Source organism: Papaver somniferum, chromosome 5 (assembly GCF_003573695.1).
Source record: "Papaver somniferum cultivar HN1 chromosome 5, ASM357369v1, whole genome shotgun sequence".
NCBI lineage: Eukaryota > Viridiplantae > Streptophyta > Magnoliopsida > Ranunculales > Papaveraceae > Papaver > Papaver somniferum.
The window spans coordinates 97000463-97009732 of NC_039362.1; positions in this window are offsets into that span (position 1 = coordinate 97000463).

The window sequence follows — 9270 nt, forward strand, 5'->3', positions numbered from 1 at the left end:
CCACGACAAAGAATTAGGGTTTCGACTAATGCCACTAAAGCAAAAACGTGTTTTCTGATAAGAATGCCCTGGTTGGAGTCTGTTATGGCGTTGGCCACAAACAAAAGTGGGTTAGCACGTAGCTGCGCTGTTTGTGGCACGTTGGCATGTTACTGCGGCGGAGTGGCATGTTGGCATGCCGATTAGCACGTTGGCGTGGCATGGCACGTTTGGCATGCCGATTAGCATGTTGGCGCGGAATGGCAGTTTGGCATGCCATTAGTAATTGGCGTGCATGGCACGTTTGGCATGCCATTAGCATGTTGACACGGAATGGAAAGCTAATTGGCATTGTGGCCATTCGGTGTAATTTTCCTATTTTAATACTGTGGCGGGTTTAGAGCGACCTGATTGGTCAATAGGAAATGGGGCCGGCCAAACATAGGGCGTGGCCACATCTCTGGTGCGCGTGGCGCATTTAAAGCGACCTGATTGGTCTATGGGAAAGAGGGCCGGAAAGTATAGGCCCGGACACATTCCATGTGCATGCGGCGGATTTAGAGCGACCTGATTGGTCGGTGGGAAAGAGGAGGGCCGGCAAGCAGCATGGGGGCGTGGCCACATCTCTAGTGCACGTGGCGGCTTTAGAGCGACCTGATTGGTCGATATGAAAGAGGGGGGCCGGTCAAGCAACATGGGGCGTGGACGTCGGTGGGTAGCGCCTAAACTGGCCGGACATGTGACATGGCCACGCCTCCTTTTGTTGTTGCTCCTATTTTTTGCGGCTCCTCTTTTATTTTTTTGGTTTTCTGGTAGGACTTTGCTCCTACTAACTCCATGGCGGATTAGTTTCCTAGCTTGCCTAGGTTTGGCCTCGACCAATAGGGTTCGAGATATTTGCACAGGCGCATAAAGGCCTAATTTTTGCAAATTAATTAGGTCAAAACTTGAATTTTGTGAGTTATCACAAAATTTAAAAAATTTAACAAATTCTGTGTGTTGACACAAAATCCTTTTATTCTCAGAGAGCAGTTAACACATCTTCTGATTGAGCATTTTCATGCAGACCTTAATTTTGATACTTCGGGAAATTCGTGTTACTCAGCTGCGAGTGAACACTAATTGTCATGTCATACCAATACTAAGGGTTCAGCTGGGGAACATAACATAGGAAAATACTTAATAAACCATACACTAATGAATAACATAGGTGAGAGTTTACAGAATGTTTGGGATTGTTGCTGCATGCACCATTCTGAATAAATATACTGAATTGCTCAGTACATGTGTGAGTAGAGAGGGACGAGCACTCATTACTTTAATATGGCTCAGTCCTTTTGCAGACGACGCATTAAACATATGGTTTTACATTTTTAACCCTGAACTAAAAACCACCATCAACACTTTGTTATTCCCCTTTTGTGGTAAGAATTACTACACAATAATAAGATTTGTTTCTCCCCTTTAGTCAATGCATTACTCTTTCGTTAGATATAACGTTTAAGCACAATTGTCCTTTCCTAGTGATCAAAAATCACTGTTTACTCCATATATTTCCCCCCATTTTTGTCACAAAATGACAAAGATTCGAGCAAATAAAGGACAAACCGAAAGGATCTTACAAATCTACGAGACTTGTACAACCTATAAGATTAAGAACGAAGGTTTCACATACCATTTTAGATAGCCAATATTAAAATCGAAACTACAAAACTAATTTATTTCAATATGTCATCAAGGAAACAATTGCCCGAAGCAATTTTCCCTATAGTCCAACAAATCGACTAAGAAAATTAATTCTATTGTTGAACCGGTTGCGTATGTACAATCGCTTGTAAAATAAAGATCAGAATTAACTTTATTTTTCTCATCAAGCTCTAATTATTCAGACAATAACTTAGACCCTTTAGACAAGACAAACACTAGGTTAGTTAACTAGTTTTTCTTGTCAAGGTATTTGATTAGACTTGAATAACTGAATTCTACAATTGATAAGTCTAATTGATCAGAATTAACTTAGTTTCTATTATCCGGAATCAATTGGACTAAACAAAAGAACCCGTAATTTTGTTAAGCCAAAAAATAATATATACAAACCAAAATAAATTGACTTGCAATTATTTTTCTTAACCGGAAGCAATTGAAACAAATATATAGATTACAACACCGCAATTACATCGAATTTCGTTAAGCAAAAACACTTGATACCCAACAATAAAGAAGATATCAAACCATAAGCCAAATAAATTGACACAATTTTTCTTAACCGGAAACAATTGAATCAAATAAACCAATCCATACACAATAATGGAACCTATCAATTGTACCGACATTTTGTTAAGCAAAAGAAAAATATATGCAATATAAACAGGCTTTTCTTAAACAGGAAAACGATTAACTAACATATAAAATCGTTACCCCAATTTCCGAAGCAACTTTTTCCTAGAAAGATATATCATTAAGCGCAAGCTCAAATAAGAACTCTCTCCTGGTGTGTTTTCATCCTCTCGCAAGAACAAAAGAACAACAACAAAAGCAACCTTTACCAGAGAAAGGTTGAATCGGTTTTAACTAATGCGTGCTAATAGCAAAAGTTGAAAACATGAAACACATATATTATGCTAAACACAACTTATGCAAACATAAATTGATATCAACATATTGTGACTTTTCACATATGAGTTTCAATCGGAACACCTTACGATCCTTTGATAAATCCTACCAATATGAGATAGAACTTAATCCTGCTAAATCAAAAAGGGTTATTTGGTTTTTGGTACTCAGATTTTGACCAAAACCTGGGTTTGGTCTAACATTTGTCCAGCCTTTGCTTTTTGTCTAAAGACCAATGTTGACTTGGATTGACCGGGTTAAATCTTGACTTCTGTTTTGAAATTATAAAAAGAAAAAAGAAAAAGAAAACTAATTATTAAACGAGATTACTATTATGTCCTTCAATTTGATAACATTTTACATGATAAGTGTGGGAACCCTTCTCTTGATTCTCCTACCGCCGCGGCCGTCACCTTCTTTGTTCTTCTTTTCAGTTCAGCATCTCAACCTCATGGCTTGCTTATTGCAAATCTTCCTCACAAACCAACATCACTGCCAATCCAGATCCTGCAACATCTGTGATTCCCATTACTATCCTCTTCTTTCTGCTTCATACTCAACTCAAACCTGCAGCACTAACCACCAGTACCCATTCATTAGCTTCATTCACCACCAGTGACTCAAACTGCCAAAACCCATGACTTAAAACAAATCTCAAAACCCCATCTAACACCTCATCACTTGAAGCAACAACCATTCAGACACTAGCTCCAACAACCACCAGAAACACATACCATTTGAGCACCAAAATTTTGATAGAAACAGTTCATCACCTGCAGTTCCTAATCACCCTGTAACAACAACCAAAGCCATACATATTCACAATCCGCCTGCAGTTCTTAATCACGTTGTAACAACAACCACATCCATACAAAATCAAATAAAGAAAAAACAAACAAAAAAAATCATTCCACCAAGCCTAATAACATCAATTCCTTCCTACTCCAATAAATTACAGAGATTAACCTAATTTTTCAATTCGATCCGATCCCAATCCAATCCATTATACATACCAAAAAGCAATTTAACATAAGAAATAACAAATCTAAGACCCCAAATTGAAGAAATAAATGATTTAAAGAAAACCCCCAAATCTTTTACTGAAATCAATCAAACCCTAAATCAGAACCCCTACCTTTTAATTCGATTCCATCCACAATTTATTTTTCAAATTGAGTTAAATAATGGTGATTACTAGGGTTGCACAGGAACCGTCCCGTCCCCTGGAATCGCAGGAACCGTACCGGTACCGTCCCGGAACCGCAGTCAGATGAGACAGGTACAAGTACCAAAAGTTGGTACCGTGCCTAGTGTAGGTACAAGTAACGGTTCTAGATTATTCCCGCCCTGTCCCGTAGTACCGAGGATTTGTATCCGTTGATATTAGAGAGATTCAAAGGTTTCTCCAATTGGGTAATTCTCATTCCTTATTCAGTAAACTGGATCTCATTTTAGCTGTTGCGGAAGGAGTGACATAATCAGATCTGAAGTGTACGCGCAAGTTTGGTAATGTTGTGGTGCTCGTTGAGATATTATCAAATTCGAATGGTGTTTATCTAAAGATATCAAAAATTGAACCTATAAAGGACTCTAAGTCTCGTTTCATCTACGTTCCAAGTGGAGGAGATCATGGTAGTATTTGGAAGAGATTTTGGAAGCTTCTAAAACCTTCTACTAGATATTTGGAGCAAACTAATATTCAGAGTAAATCTCATGTTTCTGGATACATTGCAAGCTCTAAGGATTTTCCGGCACTTGGATCTAAAGAAGGCAATTGTGCTAGTATTGAGGGGCGAAGTTTCAATCCTTATTCTGCTGGTATTGCTGTCGAAGTCATTAATTTTCACAAGGGTTTGTTGGGAATTGCAAAGGCAATTGTGAAGCAGGACTGGTGTTTTAGGGCTCCGACCTATAATGGGAGGAAAGATTTTTTCGTCTCTAAATCAGTTTCAGTTCTCAGTCTTTGTAGCAACCGATCGTTATTCATGTAACAGGTTAAGACGAGATAGTTTGTATAAGAATATGCCACCCAAACCCTTTGAATTCAGGTCTTAACATTTCAAGTTGTTAAAGTCAGAACTTTCAAGATATTTTGCTTTGTTTTTTTTTACATATGCTACAGGTAAAGAACCGGTCTTGTCCCGTACCGAGTTAAATGGGCACAGGTCCCTTCCCGTCCTGTACTTCACAGGTATAGGGACAAGTACAAGGTACAGGTACCGACCATAGGGAGGTACATGTACTGAGCCAGGCAAAAACCCGTACCGTCCCGTCCCATGTGCAGCCCTAGTGATTACCGGTGAGAAAGATTTCCTAGAGAGAAACAATTCTTGTTGGTGTTGATGATCGGTAATAATGGTGATTATTGGTGATGATGCAACCGTAGTTTAGTTGTTCCAACAACAAAGAATAGATTGAACACAACGGTGATGGATGTTATTGTTGATTGATGCTGAGTTGAAAGCCGCTGAGTTAATGGAGATGTTCTTGGATGTACTGATATATGTCCTTGATAGTGATCGATTGAAGGTAGTATCGATTTCTTTTAGAATCCGATGAGAAGGGAAGAGATAAATATTGGCGTGAGGAGGTGAAGGAAGAGGATATTTTAATCTTAATTCTGTTAAAAAAACTTTGGTCGTGGATGAATGGCTTAGATGGACGGTTTAGATAATATAAATAACTACACTTAACCAAGTCAATCCAAGTCAACGTTGGTCTTTAGACCAAACGCAAAGGCTGGACAAATGTTAGACCAAAGCCAGTTTTTGGTCAAAATCTGAGTACCAAAAACCAAATAACCCAATCAAAAAGCCACACAAATCATAAGGGCTACACCATATGAGATCGAATATTAAGGCTAATAAAAACCGAAATCAGACATCTCATAAAACCGAAAATCACATAGCAAAATATAAACATTCATACACAGGCTATGCAATCTGAAACTATCACATGAAACAAAAATTATAAAATAATAATTTTATTCCATAAATATAATATGGATAGTTTTATTCAAATATACCTTATACAAAAATATCGAAATAAATCAATACATTGATGTCTATTTTCGAAACAGGGACTGATTTGAAAATCAAATCTCTTCATGATGTTGAGTCTCTTTCGCTTGATAGGAACAATTCTCCGAATTCCTTGAAGAGATCCTTGATCGGAGAATAATTCCTCAACCTTGAGTAAATTAGGTTCTCCTTTGTTTAATCTTTTCAGAAATAATTCTTGTTGACAAGATGAGCTTGAAAAAGTAGAGATTTCTCGAGAGAACGCTTCAACATCATGACCTCCAATTTTTTTCTGCACAAGTTAGTGTCATTTTGTGAAACTCTTTTTCATAATCTATCATGGAATATGAAAGATTGATATTATTGCAAGAGGTGGTTTCGTTACCATTGGAGTTATAGAACCCTAAAGGATCACATGCCATTTTTTCAGCATACCTTTTTGTTAGAGCACTGCTCGGTCGAAATCGCAAGCGTTCCTGTCTCAAGCTTGTTTGTCAAATGTAGTTGATCAAAACTATAGTCTTGATTTCTACTCTACTTGTAGCTACGTCTCGGATTAAAATAGAATGTGTAGTTGAACTTTAGACTTCACGGGGTTCGTCGATTGAAGACGAAGATCTACTGAGGAGGGCTTGTAGGAACTTCATCAACAAAAGATATATGGAGACTAAAACTTATCTATCACCCAGAAGTTTATTATATTATATATCCTAACGAGACCAAGTCGTATATATATATAGACTTTTGTATTATACACATTTGATATTTTGAGCCGAGTTTATCTCGCTTATCTATTTCTCGAATATATGTCGGAAGCTTTTTTCTTTAGCTACGTTCATCATATTCATGTGGAAATTGCCTTGAAACATCTTACATGACTTGTGTGAGACAATCATTTGATGTCGACTCGGAAAGTTTCATATTGATCATTCGATCACTTAAAAATTATTTATAAGATAATAGTTTGTGTGAGACAGCTATTGTCGTCTTCTAAGGATGTTTCAATGATTGAAATGGGAGTTTAGAACAAAATCCTTTGTATGGATACAACATAATATGCGTACCTAGTATGCAAACTGTTTTGGTATGATTCAAGTCCGGGAACCTTATTTACATACCTAGTATGCAAACGGTTTTAACTGTTAAAGTACGGGGACCTTGTTTGTATACTAGTATGCGAACGGTTCTACCTGAGTTAGGTCTGGGACTGCTGTTTGCATACCCGTTTGCAAACGGCTGGACAAGACCAAAGTCTGGAAGCTATAGTTTGGGTACCTGTTTGCAAACTTAGTGGTTTAAGTTCTAAAATCGGTTAAGTATGTTTTTCATACTCATGAACAAATACATTTATAAATTAAGGAATGCAATCTTTGCAAAGCGTGGCTTAATGTTCATGACTTGGTTATGGCTCAACTACATTCCAGTCCGAAGTTAACTTGTAGTAGGCTAGTGTCTGTAGCGGCTAATACATTGTGGTGTTCAAATTTGGACTAGGTCCCGGGGTTTTTCTTCATTTGCGATTTCCTCGTTAACAAAACTTCTTGCGGATGTTTTATTTCTTTTCCACATTATATTTGTTTGTATAATTGAAATATCACAGGTTGTGCGTAGTTCAATCAATTGGTAAATCCAACCTTGATTGTTGGATAGGAATTGATTGGCACTTTGGCACTGGTCTTTGGTACCGTCCAAGTTATTTCTCATATCAATCGGGCTCACAGATTTCTATTTGTTCGATTGCATATTTTATTGAGAAATTGAGATATAACTCTTTGATATCTTTCTTGGTTGAGCTCGCTTTATAAGCTGGTGCTCTCAGAATTATATTGGAGTTAGTCCATACAGATTTCCGAACGAATTATTGGGTGTGGTTGTTATACCCCCGCCTTTTCAATTGGTATCAAAGCAGGCAAACACGTTAAAGACCTCATAAGTCTGTGTTTCTAACAATCTGACTCTATGGACAGAAATGTTATCTCTATAAACGTACCGCCAGTCTTTGATGGCTCAAATTATTCATGGTGGAAAATTGTTATGCGTGCCTTTCTCCAAGCACGTGATTTTCAATCATGGGTTCATGTTGTTAATGTCTATAATCCTCCAATGGTTACAGTAGAAGGTGTAACTGTTCCGAAGGATATTGGTGAGTATGAGCTTATCAAGATTCTTGCTATGAAGAAAAATTCTGACGGATTGAATACTATCATCCATGCCATTACCCCTAATCTTCAGAACCATGTGACTACGTGCACTCGGTTTAAAGATGCTTTGGATAACTTAGGAACCGTATTTGAAGGGAATACCTCTGAGAAAGAAGCTAGGCTTCAAAACCTAAATTGTGATTGGGAAAACCTTCGTATGGCTGATGAAGATTCATTTGATGAGTTTAATCACAAAGTGTATGAAATTATTAATGCATCTTTTTCATTGGGTAAGACTATTCTTGAAAAGGACAGTGTGATGAAAATTCTCAGATCGTTTCCATCTAGATAAAATTCTAAGAAACATGCCATCGTTGAGGGAAATAACCTTGATACACTTTCCAGAAATACTCTTGTTGGGAAGTTAAAGATCCTTGATCATGAGAATATATCCAAATCTAGAAATGATATTTCTTTCAAAGCACAAAAGAATACTAAATTACTTTACAAAAGTAAAAGTGTTGGTAACTCTGTGGATGATCCTATTGAGACGGATTCATCAGATGAAGATCTTGACAACTCAAGTCTCTCTGATCACAAGACAGTTTAGAGATCTTCTTTTGAAGAGAAGTAAACGGTTCACCAGAGAAAAACCCAGATCATCAGTTAAACCTCATGATTGTGCTCCTCACAAAAACAGGGACACTGTCGACACTGATGATGAGGGTATGGCACAGTGCTTCAAGTGTAAATGTTTTGGTCATTTTGCTAATGAATGTCCAAATCGTAGAAAATACACTGGAAACAAAGGTCTTTCTGCAACTCTTGATGAAATGTCTGATTACTATGATTCAAATGAAGATGAAAATCCAGTGTTGCACTCTTAGGCGAAAATATTAATTTTGATAATTGTAGCAATACGTATATCAATCTTGATATTCTTCCTGGAGAAAATTCTTCATCCACTTTGGAGGATAATATGTATTATATTCTATCTATTAAAAATTCTATCTAACATGTTTCATGTACTTCATTTTGTTTAGTAGCATGCTCCGCTATGGTGCATGAACCATCCTCCACACTAACATGTTCTTATTGTACTATTTAGGGTCATGAACTCTCTAATTGTTTCAAGTACAAACATAAAGTAAAATAAGTCAACAAACTTCAACTGAGAGCAAATCGATTAGCAAACAAGCTTAAACTTGTTCTGAAGTCGAATCCATCTAAGGTATGTAAATTTAACTCATCTCCGAAGAAGTTAATTTCTAAAGAAAAAGTTAGACCTCTACAGAAAAGAACTAGGTCGAAACGACCTATGAAAAGGTAAACTGGGAATTCCATACAGGAATCACATAGTGAATAGATTATTGTTCGCACCAACACAACCTAATTGTGTTAAAGGTGCATCTTGTCTCATGTGACCGAATTCAAAGAGACAAGAATTATGCACAATCGGGTTTTAGGAAAAGAAAATATTTTGTTTATTTTTCTTTTTGTTTTCTGGAATTCTGTTG